The following is a 15399-nucleotide window of genomic DNA, read 5'->3' on the forward strand; positions in this document are numbered from 1 at the left end:
TTGGGGGGTTTTGCCTCCTGCTGCTGCTTGACGACAGTAGGCCAAGGGCTCACGTTGTTCCAGTGTTCACAACTGTTTGTTTAAAGCCTGGGACCATGACATTCAGTCAGCCTTGAACCTTACCATGAGAGAGATCAAGTCACCACTAAATTAATGCTATGGTATGATCAAAGGAAATTCCAGAAGAGATGAGAAAACAAATTGTTAAAATATATCAGTCTGGAAAAGGTTACAAAGCCATTTCTAAAGCTCTGGAATTCCATCAAACCACAGTAAGACCCATTATCTCCAAATGAAGAAGACTTGGGACAGTGGTGAAACCTTCCAAGAGTGGCCAGCTGCCAAAATTGCTCCAAGGGCTCAGTGACAACTTATCAGGGAAGTCACAAAGCATCCTACATGAACATCCAAAGAACTGCAGGCCTCTCTAGCCTCAGCTGTCAGTGTTTATGAGTCCACCGTAAGAAAAGAGACTGGGAAAAATAGGATTCATGGGAGAGTAGAAAGGACTCTACTGCTATCCAAGAGTAACATCAACGCTCATCTCACATTTGAAGAAACAAACTTGGATGATTCCCAAGCCTTTTGGGATAATGTCCTATAAACAGACAAATCAAAGTGGAACACTTTGAACTACACAGATCCCATTACAGCTGGCGTACAGCAAATACAGCATTCCACAGTAAGATGATAACACCAACATTCAAACACGAGGATAGCAGTGTGATGCTGTGAGGATGCTTTACTGCCTCAGGACCTAGAAAATTTGCCATTATTGAAAGAAGCATGAAATTTGCACTGTACCAGAAAATTCTTAAGGAGAATGTCTGGTTATCTATTCATGAGTTGAAGCTGACACATAAATTTGATTATGCAGCAAGACAATGATCCAAAACAACAACATCAGCAAGTCTACAACTGAATGGCTGAAGGGAAACAAAATTAAAGTTTTGGACTGACCTGACTTAGACTTACTACTACTACTTATCATTTCTATAGCACTACTAGACGTATGCAGTGCTGTACACTTGAACTTGAAGAGACAGTCCCTGCTCGACAAAGCTTACAATCTAATTAGGACAGACAAACAGGACAAACAAAAGATACGGGAATATTAAGGTGAGGATGATAAAATAAGGGTTCTGAACAAGTGAATAAGGGTTAGGAGTTAAAAGCAGCATCAAAAAGGTGGGCTTTTAGCTTAGATTTGAAGACTGCCAGAGATGGAGCTTGACGCACCGGCTCAGGAAGTCTATTCCAGGCATAAGGTGCAGCAAGATAAAAGGAACGGAGTCTGGAGTTAGCGGTGGAGGAGAAGGGTGCAGATAAGAGAGATTTACCCAGTGAACAGTGAAGTAGCAGCACTATTATATCCTGGTTTTTGAGAGTACTATTTTGAGAGATACCAGTGATTTGGGGATTTTTGTTTCATTTACTTTTGGAAAGAAACAGTTGTCATTGGTGAGCCTACTGGTTTGAAAATACATGCAAATTAAAGTGGAATGGTTTAGAAGTGCTTATGTGCTGATGTGTCTGTCAGACTCTCTCTCTCTTTCTCCCCCTTCCTTCAGTTTTTCAGCTTTTTGACATCTTTCACATTACCTGTTCTAACAGCCCAAGCTCCTCTATCAGTTAAACCAAATACGTCCTATTAGCCAAGTCCTTGACACAGCAAGTATGCAAAAACGTTAAACACCTATTGTGACGGTGCTAAATACAGCGCACTGTAGAAGTCTTGCATAAAAGGTTAACACACACAGAAAAAAATATATAAAAGATGACACCTTTATAATGGTCTAACAATGTTTTTGACTTGCCTGCAGGAACTAAAACATCCTTCCTTGGAACGGGACATTAAGTCTTTGCACCCTTACACATTGTTCATATTCTACTGTCTAAAACATACATTTCAAAATGCATTTAAAAAGTTGGTTTTACACTGATCTATACAATATTCTACACTGTCAATGAGAATGAACAATTATAACAAATTTCCAAAAATAAAATAATTAGAACCCTAAAAGTTTTGATTGCATTAAGTCATATTGCTTAGCATTAGGACCAAAAGAATGCCACTTTGGTGTCATTAGACCATAAAACCACCTTCTCCCTAAATGTTTCTTTGTAAACACTATACGGCTCACAATATGGATTTCTTCAGCAGTGGCTTCCTTCTTGCCACCCTCCCATGCAGGAATGGAGTAGTCTAACATTTATAGAACCAGGCTGAGAACAAGGGAAGCCCAGGTTCAAACATCATTATGGCTCCTTCTGATCTTGGGCAAGTTACTTAACCCTCTATTGCCTTAGGTACAAACCTTAGATTGTAAGTCTTCCATGGACAGAAAAATAACTACTGTAGCTGAATATAGCTCTGGAGGTACAACTGAAAAAGGCCACATTAAACTATCCTAAAATTACTAGTCAACGTTTTTCCCAGTCTCAGTCAGAGACCTCTGTAGTTCAGTGGCCTCACAGTGACCTTTCTCAGCAACTTTCTTAACCCATGGCTACTGATTTTTAAGAGGCGGGTTTTGATTATACTGATTTGGACGTCAAAGTGCCGATTTATGTCACTTTTTGGATGTCCATCTCTTTCGAAAATGAGCTTGATAGTACCCTATGTAACTTTGTAAGTCTATGTACTTTGAAAATGAATCTCTATTTCAAAATGAGTCTCTCTCTCTCTCTCTCCTAAAAATCTCCATAGCCACCAATTTAATGGAACACAGGTATAAGATTCCATAGCAGTGGTATTACACTCCTTACTGATTTCACAGGATTTATAACACAGGCTCTGCTGCTTGTTGGCGGGGTTGTAATCATAAAAGCACATTCTTACACAACTGGTGGGACTGTCCCAAAGTTCAAGTTTGTTGGCAGTACATGTGAATTCGCTGGAAAATATACTGCATATTTTGTTGCCACTGGAGATATATACCTGGAGAAAGAGGCCCTGAAGTTGGCGTCCCTGATGGCCACAGTTGCCAGGATTTGCTTCACCTCATATTCGAAACAGGCCGTGTTGCCCTCTATGAAAAATCTTCTACCAAAATCAACACAATCTATTTGATGACCAAGCTTAGGGGACCTTTTACTAAGCTACGCAGGCGCCTACATGCACCCAACATGCGCCAATTCAGAACTACTGCCTGGTTACCATGTGGCCCAGGCGGTAATTTCATTTTTTACGTGCGTCCACCACGCGCACTGGAAAATTTCTGATGTGCGGCGGTAATCGGCATTGTACGTGCACTGATGATTACCACCCGGTCAATGCGCGAGACCTTACCGCTAAGTGAATGGGTGGCGGTAAGGTCTCAGGCCCAAAATGGACGCGTGCCAATTTTCATTTTGCCACACATCCATTTTCAGCCCAAACCCCCCCCACCACCACCACCTTTTTAATCAGGTGTGCTGAAAAATGGACATGCACGCGCCCAATACATGCATCTAAACCAGCGCAGGCCACTTTTCAGCACACTTTAATAAAAGGACCCCTTACAGCATTGAGGGATGCTATAGAGTCTCTTTTACAGGTCTGGCAACCTTACCAGGCTTGGAGAGGCATACAGCTTTAAATTGTATGTGGCATTCAACTAGACTTAAATGGGTAGATCACCACCATCCAGTGATTATGTTTGCACTGCTAATGTCCCTTCGGGTATGGGGAAAGGGAGGGAGGGTTGGGGAGTAGGAGTTAGGGTAAGTTAGTTCTAATGTTTTAGTTTGTTTTTTAACAGTTTATTTCAGCTGTTAACACAGAGGTAATTCTAGTTGATGCAGTAATTCCATCTTATTTGATGATGCTTGTTTCTCTGTGTTTATAGAGTATACAAATTGTTCTAATAAAGTTCTTTTTAAATATATATATATATATATATATATCTTCTACTAAAATCTATTTTAAAATATTGATGTAAACAACAGCAACTTTCGTTACAAGAAATGCATTCTTCAAGAATGAATAAGGCTGATTCTTTAGGCTGTCCACTCCATTACAAAGCGCAAGGATAATTAAGCATACACGAGTATTTACCCAAAGACAGAATTTACTGAACACAAAGAAGGGAAAACAGAAAATGTAATCTCCTTCCCAAAATAGTCAAGAAACACGTCTCCTTCTCATGTGCAAGAAGTTTATGGTGACCCCTCATGCATATCAGTTCTACTTTGGATAAGAGAAACTGTACACATGACCTTGCAGTTCTTATAAGACATCCCATAAGTCATGTGTATATTTAGATACTCATTATATAGAAGTTAGATTCTACATTAAAAACAAAAAAAATGTAAAAAAACAAAACAGATTCAATTTTCTTTCAAGCCACCTGTGATGAACTTTTTCTGGCCTGAGTATTCAGCATACCTCCCCAAGTCCCCATATCTTACTTCCAGGCACAGCCTTGAGAACATGACATCTCATGCACAGATTGAGTTTTTATGGGTAACAAAGTGAAGACCCATGGGAGTATGCTTATTTCCTTCCTTAATCACACTCTTGTGCTTAGAGATTCTGGTTTTACGTTTCCTATTAGTTTTAGAAATGTAGCACAAATCCCTAGGGACAAATCTCTAGGGAAGCTTGAAGACGTGTTCCATGAACTTTCAAACTCTCATAATCCTCTAGCTGACCCCGTTCTGGGATCAGATTATGCAATGTAACAAGAAGAGGATGGTCCGACATTCAGAACTGAATTTGCTACTTTAATTTGGATAAATGAAAATGAAAACTGCTTACTGAACTTGAACAAAATCATATTCTGAGGTGCAACTCCAAATAGAATAATGCTCAATATCTCTTATTCAATTTGCAGTTTAAAAAAACCAAACCAATATTATATTTTAACAAAAAAGGTAATATTTCAATTTCTACCTTTTGGAAGGACAGCTAGTAGGTTGGCATCAATATCGTTTGCACAATTTAAGCGTTCTTCTTTGACTCCAGGTGAAAACTCGTTCTGAAAACTGAAATTAAACCAAGCATTTTCCAATTAATAATTTTTTTCTAAATGTTAAGGCAGCAAATCTTTAGAACACTGAGCCACTCTGGAAATATTTGAATTTTGTGGAACAGCCCTTTGAGCGATATGCAGCACAGCTCAAAGAAAAGTATTTTGGGGCTGGGAGGAAGTTTTGAAGATGACCCTGGCTTGGCTCACAAAGTCATTCACCTTCACTTACATCCTGAACCCTGTAATCCCCAAATATATTTGATCTGGCTCAGGATATGAGTATCTCCAGAAGGTCCTTTGCCTCAGTTATGCAGCTCCTATTATAGTCCATGGCAGGCCCAGCAACATTTTCTTTGGATTTAGAAAAAAGCCTAAAAACTTTAGCAACCAGCAGCTAAGACATTCCATCCTCTCCCCAGCAATGAAAAGCAAGCAGGCCGGGGGGGGGGGGGGGGGGGGGGGTCTGCTGCAACATCTTTAAAGAAACTACTGCAAAGCACACCTCCTGACAGCTGCAACTAAGGTGATTGCTCTTTGCCTCACTTGTCACCACTAGTTTTGCTCTCTTGTCCACTACCCTGTCCCTATCAGTCTCTCTCTCTCTCACCACAAACGCTCCCTGGAATCCTGTCTCTCTATCAAAACATTCCTCCCTTGAAGCATACTCTCTCAGCCAGTCCCCCAATTTCTAATTGTGATCCCCATTGCACTATGCTAAACAACTCCCATGAGGCCAGCAGACAGTACCTTCTCTTCATCCCACAAAACCAGTAGCCTATAACTTTTAAAATTAATCTTACAGTTTCTATTTTATAGTGATTCGAGAGTACCCCAAGGGACATTCAACGCAATGAAATTTTCTTACAGATCTGTACCTTTAAATAATTTTGGGGCTCATTTTCAATGACCTTTCTTTAGGTTTCTGAGGGGTCCTTTTACCAAGCTGCGGGAAAAAGAGCCCTGCACTAGTGGCAGAGGCTGTTTTTCCTATGCACCAGGGCCCTTTTGAGCGCAACGGGTAAAAAAAGCCCCCAGACACACATGGCCATTATTGACTCTGTGTGGTTTCACTGTCATTTTAGCTGCATTATTGACTCTGTGTGGTTTCATTATCATCTTCACTGTGTTGGTTCACCCGCTAAAAAGCCCCCAGACACACATGGCCATTATTGACTCTGTGTGGTTTCACTGTCATTTTAGCTGCATTATTGACTCTGTGTGGTTTCATTATCATCTTCACTGTGTTGGTTCATCCGCTAAAAAGCCCCCAGACACACATGGCCATTATTGACTCTGTGTGGTTTCACTGTCATTTTAGCTGCATTATTGACTCTGTGTGGTTTCGTTATCATCTTCACTGTGTTGGTTCACCCGCTAAAAAGCCCCCAGACACACATGGCCATTATTGACTCTGTGTGGTTTCACTGTCATTTTAGCTGCATTATTGACTCTGTGTGGTTTCATTATCATATTCACTGTGTTGGTTCACCCGCTAAAAAGCCCCCAGACACACATGGCCATTATTGACTCTGTGTGGTTTCACTGTCATTTTAGCTGCATTATTGACTCTGTGTGGTTTCGTTATCATCTTCACTGTGTTGGTTCACCCGCTAAAAAGCCCCCAGACACACATGGCCATTATTGACTCTGTGTGGTTTCACTGTCATTTTAGCTGCATTATTGACTCTGTGTGGTTTCGTTATCATCTTCACTGTGTTGGTTCACCCGCTAACTCTACTGTGCCACCACAGCCTTGGCATTAAAACTACAGCATTGTGGTCAGCCTTAAACTCTTCTGTACACTTCTCTGCATCAGGACAGAATACCTAAGAGCCTCACTAGCATTCATTTGAATATGTTATATGCTGGTGTCTAATGCACGGCTCTACACAGAGGGTTGGCTTCTGTGCAAAACCCTTTTCTGCATTGTGCACCCACAAAATTCTTCATCAAAGTCTGCGGAAGCTTTCTTCAGCAGTCCCTTAATGTGGGTACCTGGGCCAGCCCTTCTTGACTTGACAATATTTAGATACAAATGAGAATAAAATAAAGGTTGCTTAAAACTTTCCATGGGAAATGGGCAGAATGAAAAATGCACAAGCATCTTTTATATCACAATTCCTCCCTTATAAATTAGCCATACATATATTTTTGACTTACCCAGCCATGTAGGTATAATTACACCAGAGGCAACTAATTGTTCTTTCCTCTTCCAAATCAAAGTCCATTTGTTGGTATCCAATTGTGATTTTAATTCCCTCACTTGTTTGGTACAAAATTAGGATACTCATTAGCTAGTGAACCTAGTAATTGGATATTAAATGACACCATGTTCCTATCTTCCATTTTAATCACCAGGTTTTTCTTTATTAATCTGAGTTTCTAAATAAGAAGAGTTACTCTAGGATCAATTTCTGCAAGTAAAGCAGTATTTTATGTACCTAACTAGGAACTTGTAAAATTGCATATACAATGGTAAAGCTATGCATACACAACCAAGTGCACACAACTTTATCTTGAGGACTGGAAAGGTAGAGATAGAGAAGAATCTGAATTTATCTGCATACCTTTGAAACCACACAGAGGCATGTAGCATAACCCAGAATCAGCGGAATATAAGATTACAATTCATAGTGTTAAAATCACCCCCAAAATGTATAGATATGCACAGAAATCATATACAATATGGCAATTTTTATTAATGATCCAAAATATGAACCTGAAACTACAGTAAGTTATAATGTACAGGGAAGGATAGCAGAAGCAAGAAACGGACTTACAAAGGACAAGACACAACACTCTGCATCAGAAATTAAAGTGTAGAACACAGAGGGCATTCTGTTGAAGTTCTGAGAACAGTTGACAGTCATGTAGGGTCTCTGCAGGACTCTTAACAGGAAGGAAAAATGGGTCTTGCAATCATCTGTTGTCATATTAGATCATTAAAATAGCCTGGGGTGAGTAGTAACAAAGAATTGAGAACACCAGTAAAGAGAGAATGAGGCAAACTGATAAATGAAAGGAAACCTCTCAGACTGGAACAGAAACACGTCCACCAAAAGACTTTGTAAATAGTATGAAGACATAACATGAATCAGGAAGCCAAGCCGTGCTGACTGCAATATGCACAAAAAAAAAAAAAAAGTATTTACTTCACCATAACTTTCAGCATTGCAGATCTGTACAAAACCCCATCCCCATCATGTGTTTTACTATATAATAGTTCAGACATGCTCATCACTAAGTGACCGTGTTACAGTTAACAAACTCAGGGTTAATGCAAGAATATTCAACCAATCTACCCGGACCTTCAAGTGTTACCCTCCCCCCTCAAAAAAAAACCCAAAAACAAATCCACCAGCCAAATTAATTTCAAGGTCTATGGGGGCCACTTCTGCTCCTCCCACCCTAAAAGTTTGATATTTAATCTCAATCATCATGACCATCTATCCTGGACAATCCTGTAAACACACAATTGGACACAGGCAGGACAATATTCAAAACTCAGCATCTCACAACCCCTTCCCTATCCAAGCTGCCAGCATTTTATTTCTGCCCCTATTTCCAGCCAGTCAACATCTCACATCTCTATTCCCCCCCCCCCATCCTACAAGCCAGCATTTTATGTACCCCTCATGTCCAGCCTGTCAGCATCTCGCATCCGCCCATCCCCCCATCCAACCTGCCAGCATGATTTAAAAAAACAGTGGCCTTCTGGATTTTTTTTTATATAACCCTGTTATAAAATTGGACCCCCCCACACACACACACACACAAACTCCCAGAGCATATTGCTGTCTTTACTAAAACCCATATATACACAAGTGCATACACACACACTGAAACACACACCTGGAGAGGGGACACAAGCCCTGGGAAGCATCCTCATTCTACAGCCATTCCCAACCCAGTCCTTGTTTTTTTTCAGGATATCCACAATGAATAGTCATGAGTTAGATTTGCATGCAATTGAGGCAGTGCATGCGAATCTCTCATATGCATATTCATTGTTGATATCCTGAAAACCTGATGGGACTAGGTTTGCCCCGAGGACTGGGCTGGGAATGGATGGAGAAAAATATGCTTCATAAATACATCTAATCGTTCTCACACAGTAGAAGTCAAATATTTAAGTACTGTAATATGTTTATCAAAATATGTATACTCATAATATTCTCTTTTTTAAAATTCTACCATGTATACAATCAAAAGATATAAATTATTTTTAATTTTAAAAGACTGAATCCCAGCATTTTTATGGCTGAGATGCTGCAATATAATCAGCAAGTAGCAGCAAAGCAAGAATCAGCCAGTGCAGCTAACAGGTGCTTTACCAAGAAGAACCAGAGGAAATGATGACTGATCAGGCCTCCAGGCCCCAGCTATTCTGCCCACTCCCGAAGCATCATTTCAGGTTTACTAGTCTCAGATTCTGCTCTCATATCTGGGAACACTTTGTGCTCATCCCATGCCTTCCTGAAATTTGTTGTTGCTCTGGTTTCAATATATAATCATTTCATATATCCACCATTCTTTCTAAGAAGAAATTTGTCATTATGACAATCAAAATATGATGTCCACCTCCCCTTACTTTCACAGCTCAAGAGCTTGTCAACTCTTTACAAAACCAAGATTCCTTCCCAACAGCACTTCTTGCTATTTCTCTAGGCTACAGTACAGAAAACCCAGTTATAAAGTACCTCCTTAAAGATCACAATTTACCTCTTTTTTTTCAGTATTAAGAAAGATATTAGCCTGAATATTTGCTGAAACTTTGAATCCATTTGACATGAGTGCTCAACATCTTCTGTGTTCTGCTGGTCCTTCTGCTTACTAATGTTGCATTTCATAATGACCTTTGATTTCTACACCCTTTTAAGCTTGATTTGGACTTTTATAACCACCAGATCGTGGTTGCTGTGTGTGTATATATCAGCTCCTCTATAGGATCTGATGTCATGCAGTGATCTGATCTGTTTTTCTGCCGATTGCCTCATGACCTATCTGGCTGTTGAACTGTCTGGCAGATCAGCACCATGAGACTTTACAAATGTCTTCATGCTGAAACTTTGTGCCACCAATGACCAAGCTATTGGGTTGACGACTGAACAATTGTTTGCCATTATTTTGCATTCCCATTGTCTTTTCCCAGCCACGGTTTTCTTTTTCAATTTTGGCATTTAGATCACCCGTTAATATCAATACATCATGCTTTGGGACTTGGCTGATGGTGTCTTATACCATGCAGTAGAAACTGTGCAGAACTGTATAATTATGACTTCCATGCTGAGTCATATCTTGCTGTAATTAGTCTCTCAGTAATTGGTTTCCAATCTATCATCATCTTAGCTGCAGCTGATGGCATGAAGATTGCAACACGCTGTGTGCATGCCCCACCTTTCCTTCTGGACTGTTATTCCGTCGCTAGTCCTCTTGTTGTCACCTGTTCATCGTGTTTCACTTACGCCGAGGATGTCAAAGTGATACAGTTTAATTTCCATAATGAAAATGTGTGGAAATTGAACAAGGAAACTACATGATATCTACCCAAATAAAGAAAGAAAATGCATAAGGAGGCAAAAAGAAAAGCGATGATTAACTGTTATTATAAGAAACCCAAAAGAAAATTATATTTCAGCAATTAGTGAGCAAGATGAAGTTAGGCTAAAGAAAATGCTCAAAATAGCAGAAGAGTGTATTGCATAATCAGTTAATAGGAACAGAAGCTGGACTCCTTCCTTACCTTTCCTTACTCCCCTTCCTGGACTTTGCATTCCTTAAACGATCACTTTATGGTTCCAGTGGAGGAGTAGCCTAGTGGTTAGTGCAGCAGACTTTGATCCTGGGGAACTGGGTTCCATTCCCACTACAGCTCCTTGTGACTGTGGGCAAGTCACTTAATCCTCCATTGCCCCTGGTACAAAATAAGTACCTGAATATATGTAAACCGCTTTGAATGTAGTTGCAAAAACCTCAGAAAGGTGATATCAAGTCCCATTTCCCTTTCCATTTCTACCTGGCTCGGTACGAAAGTACTAGACAAAGTGCCTTTTATTTTTTTTCCTCCTGCCACTTTGAACAGTCTCCCCTTAGAAATTAGAGCAGAACTGTCTTTACTCAAATTTAAAACTGACATCAAGACCTGGCTATTTAGGCAAGCCTTCAGCAAATAGCAGGAAACTGATGTGAACACAGTTCCTTTTGTCCTGTTTTCTTTTCTTCCTTTTTCTCTTCTTTAAGCTAAGTTGTGTTGATTGTTTTGCTTTTTTGATTGTTTTGCTTTCTTGATTGTTTTGCTTTTCTGTCTACATTATGGAGTTCTTTTCTTGCTGTTATTTGTCTGTAAACCACATGGTACTGTACCCAGCAGTAGTGGTCTAGTAAATTTGAGTAAAGGAAGGAAAGAAAGAACTACCAGTTAAAGACAAAGGTGGCAAAGTCATTACGATTTTAACAAAATACTAAACTTCCCAAAGCCTGAAACAGTATTAGACCAGCTGATTGCTGAAACATCAACAGAGCTACATACAGTAGGCACCACGACACTCACAATGAACGAGATAATCAAAGTTACTAAGGGACAATGGAATGGAAAATTGCCAGGATCAGACACCTGTACAGAGGTCTTGAAGAAAGAATCAAATCCAATGACAGAATGGCTACGACGATTGTGTAATGCAGGAAACACATCAGACGATGAGAAGGAGGATATAATTGTAAAGCTGAAGAAGAAAGGGGATTTATTGGACTACAGTCATAGGAGAGGGATTGCTCTGTTATCTGTACCCGAAAAAGTTTACAGTCAAATGATTCTTAGCCAGCTTAAGGCTCAACTGAACAAGTTACTATGAGAACAAGCAGCAGGGTTCAGGCCTAAGTAAATCAATTTTTTACACCGTGTGGAGTATTAGAAAAGGTTCTTGAATATAAAATCCCACTAGCATCAACAAACAGCTTATGGAGTATAATCATATGGACTATCTGCCAAGTTTATCAGACTAATCAAATACCTGTATGAAAACAGTCTATTATAGCTATGATAGACCAAACTACTCAAAAAAATTCACGATGTTCACAGTGTTGGTACTGATTTATCAGCAATTCAGTTTACAATGGAAAAAGTTTGAAAATACACAGAGAAATGTGAACTTCAGGGTGTTAAACTTTCTGAGGTAACAGAAATGATCAGTGAAAGAAGCTTTTCCAAAGTATTTGGCAGAAGTATTACAAATTAATCAGAAAGATCTACCCAGTATTGTAAGAGCTTATTTTCTTACTGGAATGAATATTGCCTCCTTATAAGATGAAGGTGGAATTACTTCAGACTATAAATTAATCCTGCAGTTAATTAACAAGTCTACACAGCTAGTTTTCTTTGCAAATGTAACTGATGGAGATAAATTACTTTTTGTTTCTTTTGTTATTTCAAGTATAGGGAGAAACACTTTGTGAATGAAAATATTTGGATCTATCCAAACGTTTCCCCAGGAGACACAAAAAAGCTGGATTTTTTCCTACTCTGGCTGGGTGTTCTCCAGTTGGAAGTGTGTTTCTTCTTGAATTTCCTCAATTGTTGAAAGGTTTTTGGTTTTTATCCTACTCATCTGACTGTATTCTTAGCCCCCAGAACATTTAAGGTTCAGACATCTTCTGGTAAGGTTTGATGGGGTTTAGAATAACATCTCACACTTCAGTGTTGCTGTGTCAGTTTTCATTTTTGGTTTTAGGTTAAAATTTTCTTTTGTATATACCCTCTTCCACCAATTTACCTTTTCTTTTCTTGTGTTTCAAAAGGTGGAGGCAGCAGCGATTCCCATAGGCTGTCCTGTCACTGGTCCTGGCCCCTTCTCTCAACTGCGGCCCACCTCAGAGGAAACAGGAAGTTATGTCAGAGAGGTGGACCACAGTAGAGAGAAGGGGCCAGGGCAGCCTATGTGAATCGATGCTGCTGCTGTCACCACTGCCATTTTAAAAGAACAAGAAAAGAAAAGGTAAGTTGAGGAAGAGAGTTGAGGAAGGAAAGGCGGGGGGGGGGGGGGGGGGGGGGGGGGTTGATGCCACCTCAGAAGAGTGCCACCTAAGGCCCCTGCCTTGGGTGGCCTAATGGTAGGGCTGCCACTGTGTACAAATGTGTACTTACTTGGTTATTTTCATTAAGCCTATAAATAAAAATAAACCTGCATTAGATGTGAACAGATAGGGTAGGATCTGGAACAATAAGCAGCTAGCAATTCAAACAAAATGCATTTGTATAATAGTACTGCAATACCCACTCTTATATAGTGCAGAAACCTGACCAGTAATGAAAATTCTCCAAAAATAGACTAGATGGTTTTGAGTTAAACAGCTTAAGAAGAATCCTGCATGTCAAGTAACAAGATAAAAGGTTAAAACTGAAGTGAAAGATAGCCAGCAGTTAGTAAAACACCACTAGCAATGGCAACAGATGGTTGAGGCACCTACACTACTACTACTACTTCTTAACATTTCTAAAGCGCTACTAGGGTTACGCAGCGCTGTACAATTTAACATAGAAGGACAGTCCCTGCTCAAAGGAGCTTACAATCTAAAGGACAAATGTACAGTCAGTCAAATAGGGGCAATCATCCTACAAAGAATGGATATACAGCACATACCAAGACAAGCCATGAACTGACAATAAGAAGGGAAAAGAGGCCCAGGAAGGCCAAGGCAGACATGGTGTCAAACTGGTGGAAAGGACCTCACTGAGCTGGATATCAGTTGGTCAGAAGCAGTTGACAAAACACAAGAAGTGTGGAAGATGCATCTTTCTGCCTTATGCGCCAACGGGCTCAAGACACCATAATAATAATTTTTAAAAAACCATTAAGACCCTAAAACTTTATAATTTAGCTATAAAAGTGACTGAAAAAAAGGACACATGAGACCCGACAACCACTGTGAGGGCCTGTTCAGCTTTGGTGTGTAATAGGTCAAATTTCCCCCCTTCCTTCTAGGGCTGACAGAACGAGCACTGGTATATCAGGAAATGGATGACCAACAAAAGTCCGGCACAACTGCTGCTTTTAAAATGCAACTAACTCATCTTTTATAGTGTTCTCTATTATCCAAACCAGCACATCCCATAACAATCCTGCCACTCTTGGACCTGCCTTCACTTTTTAAAGGAAAGTTTGGGTAGTAGGGTCAAGGGCAGTAATGAACTGTAAACACCAGTGAATGTCACCTATTGTGCCCCCGGAGATCCACAGCACAGGAGTAACCTGACACCGGTCTGCACAACGCACCACCAGTACTGGCCAGAACTTCAGCATGAAATGAATTTTAAGCTGTATTTTTTTCTTTCCATAACACATGAAACACAGCTAGTATAGCTGTTAGCAACATACTAACAGCATCCAGGATGAAGAATAGCAGGAATGATGGATTTTGCTTCCCTCCAGTGATTTATGGTAGCAGAGGGGAACTTTAATGAAATCTGCACGTTTTTTCAGAGAGGAATACATCTGAAGGTCAATGAGGAAGATCTGCATTATGGAAAAAGACGAGATGATGATGCAACTCCACCCTCTCCTTTCTCCTGGAAGAGATCTCCTCATTAAAATCACTGAAGCCTACTCAATGACACAGGGTGTCAGGAGGTAACACATATGATCAAGGCCAGAAGGCACTAGTTTAGCAAGCCTTATATGCACTTGTTAAGAAAGTAGGCAGCATCTCCCTTACACAATGAACGAGATTCTATAAATGGTGCCTAAAAAATCTGCACCGAAAAAAACAGTGCCGAGCGCTATCCTATAAACCACGTTTACCGTTAGGCATGGCTTATAGAATAGCACATAGTGTCGGGAACCACGTCTATATCTAGGTGCGAACATTTACACCAATGAAAACCGGGTGTAAATTCCCAAGAATTAAATCAGGCACGGGATCCTGCTAATTCTATAACAACGCCCATACATTTTAGGAATGCCCCTGACCTGCCCATGCCCCTCTCATAGGAACCCCCCTTTTCGGATCCATACACTCTATAGAATACACCTAAAAAGATGTGCACGTAAATTCTAATTATTGCCAATTAGTGCCGATAATTGCTGGTTATTGCCAAATTATCAGTGCTGAATGGCTCATTAATTAAAATGCACGTGAAAATTGGATGCGCATCCAAATTTGCAAGTGCAACTCAAAGCGCCATATATAGAATCTGGGGGAGAATACCTAACAGGTACTTCCTAATAGTACTCCTATTTGGACCCTTTCAACGTCATCAGCTCCTGCTCTGTGGAATCAGGAGAAGCTTCTGCTTGCAGCTAGCTCCACCACAGCCTAGAAACCCAAAGTCAAAACCAAAGCAAAACCCGTTCACAGCTTTCCACAATAAGTCAAGTAATCTTTCCAGAGATACCATAAGTTTAGAGTTCACGAGCATATCAAAAGAGTATAACTGATCAAAAGGACACAC

The 15399-nt window shown here is 40.2% G+C and overlaps 1 protein-coding gene across 3 annotated transcripts in view; it reads right to left on the minus strand.

The window, feature by feature from the left end:
• SVIL (supervillin) overlaps positions 1–15399 on the minus strand; it is a 492709-nt gene that overhangs the window by 214684 nt on the left and 262626 nt on the right. The gene's annotated exons all lie outside the window — the stretch shown is intronic.

This window comes from Microcaecilia unicolor, chromosome 1, assembly GCF_901765095.1.
Source record: "Microcaecilia unicolor chromosome 1, aMicUni1.1, whole genome shotgun sequence".
Taxonomy (NCBI): Eukaryota; Metazoa; Chordata; class Amphibia; order Gymnophiona; family Siphonopidae; genus Microcaecilia; species Microcaecilia unicolor.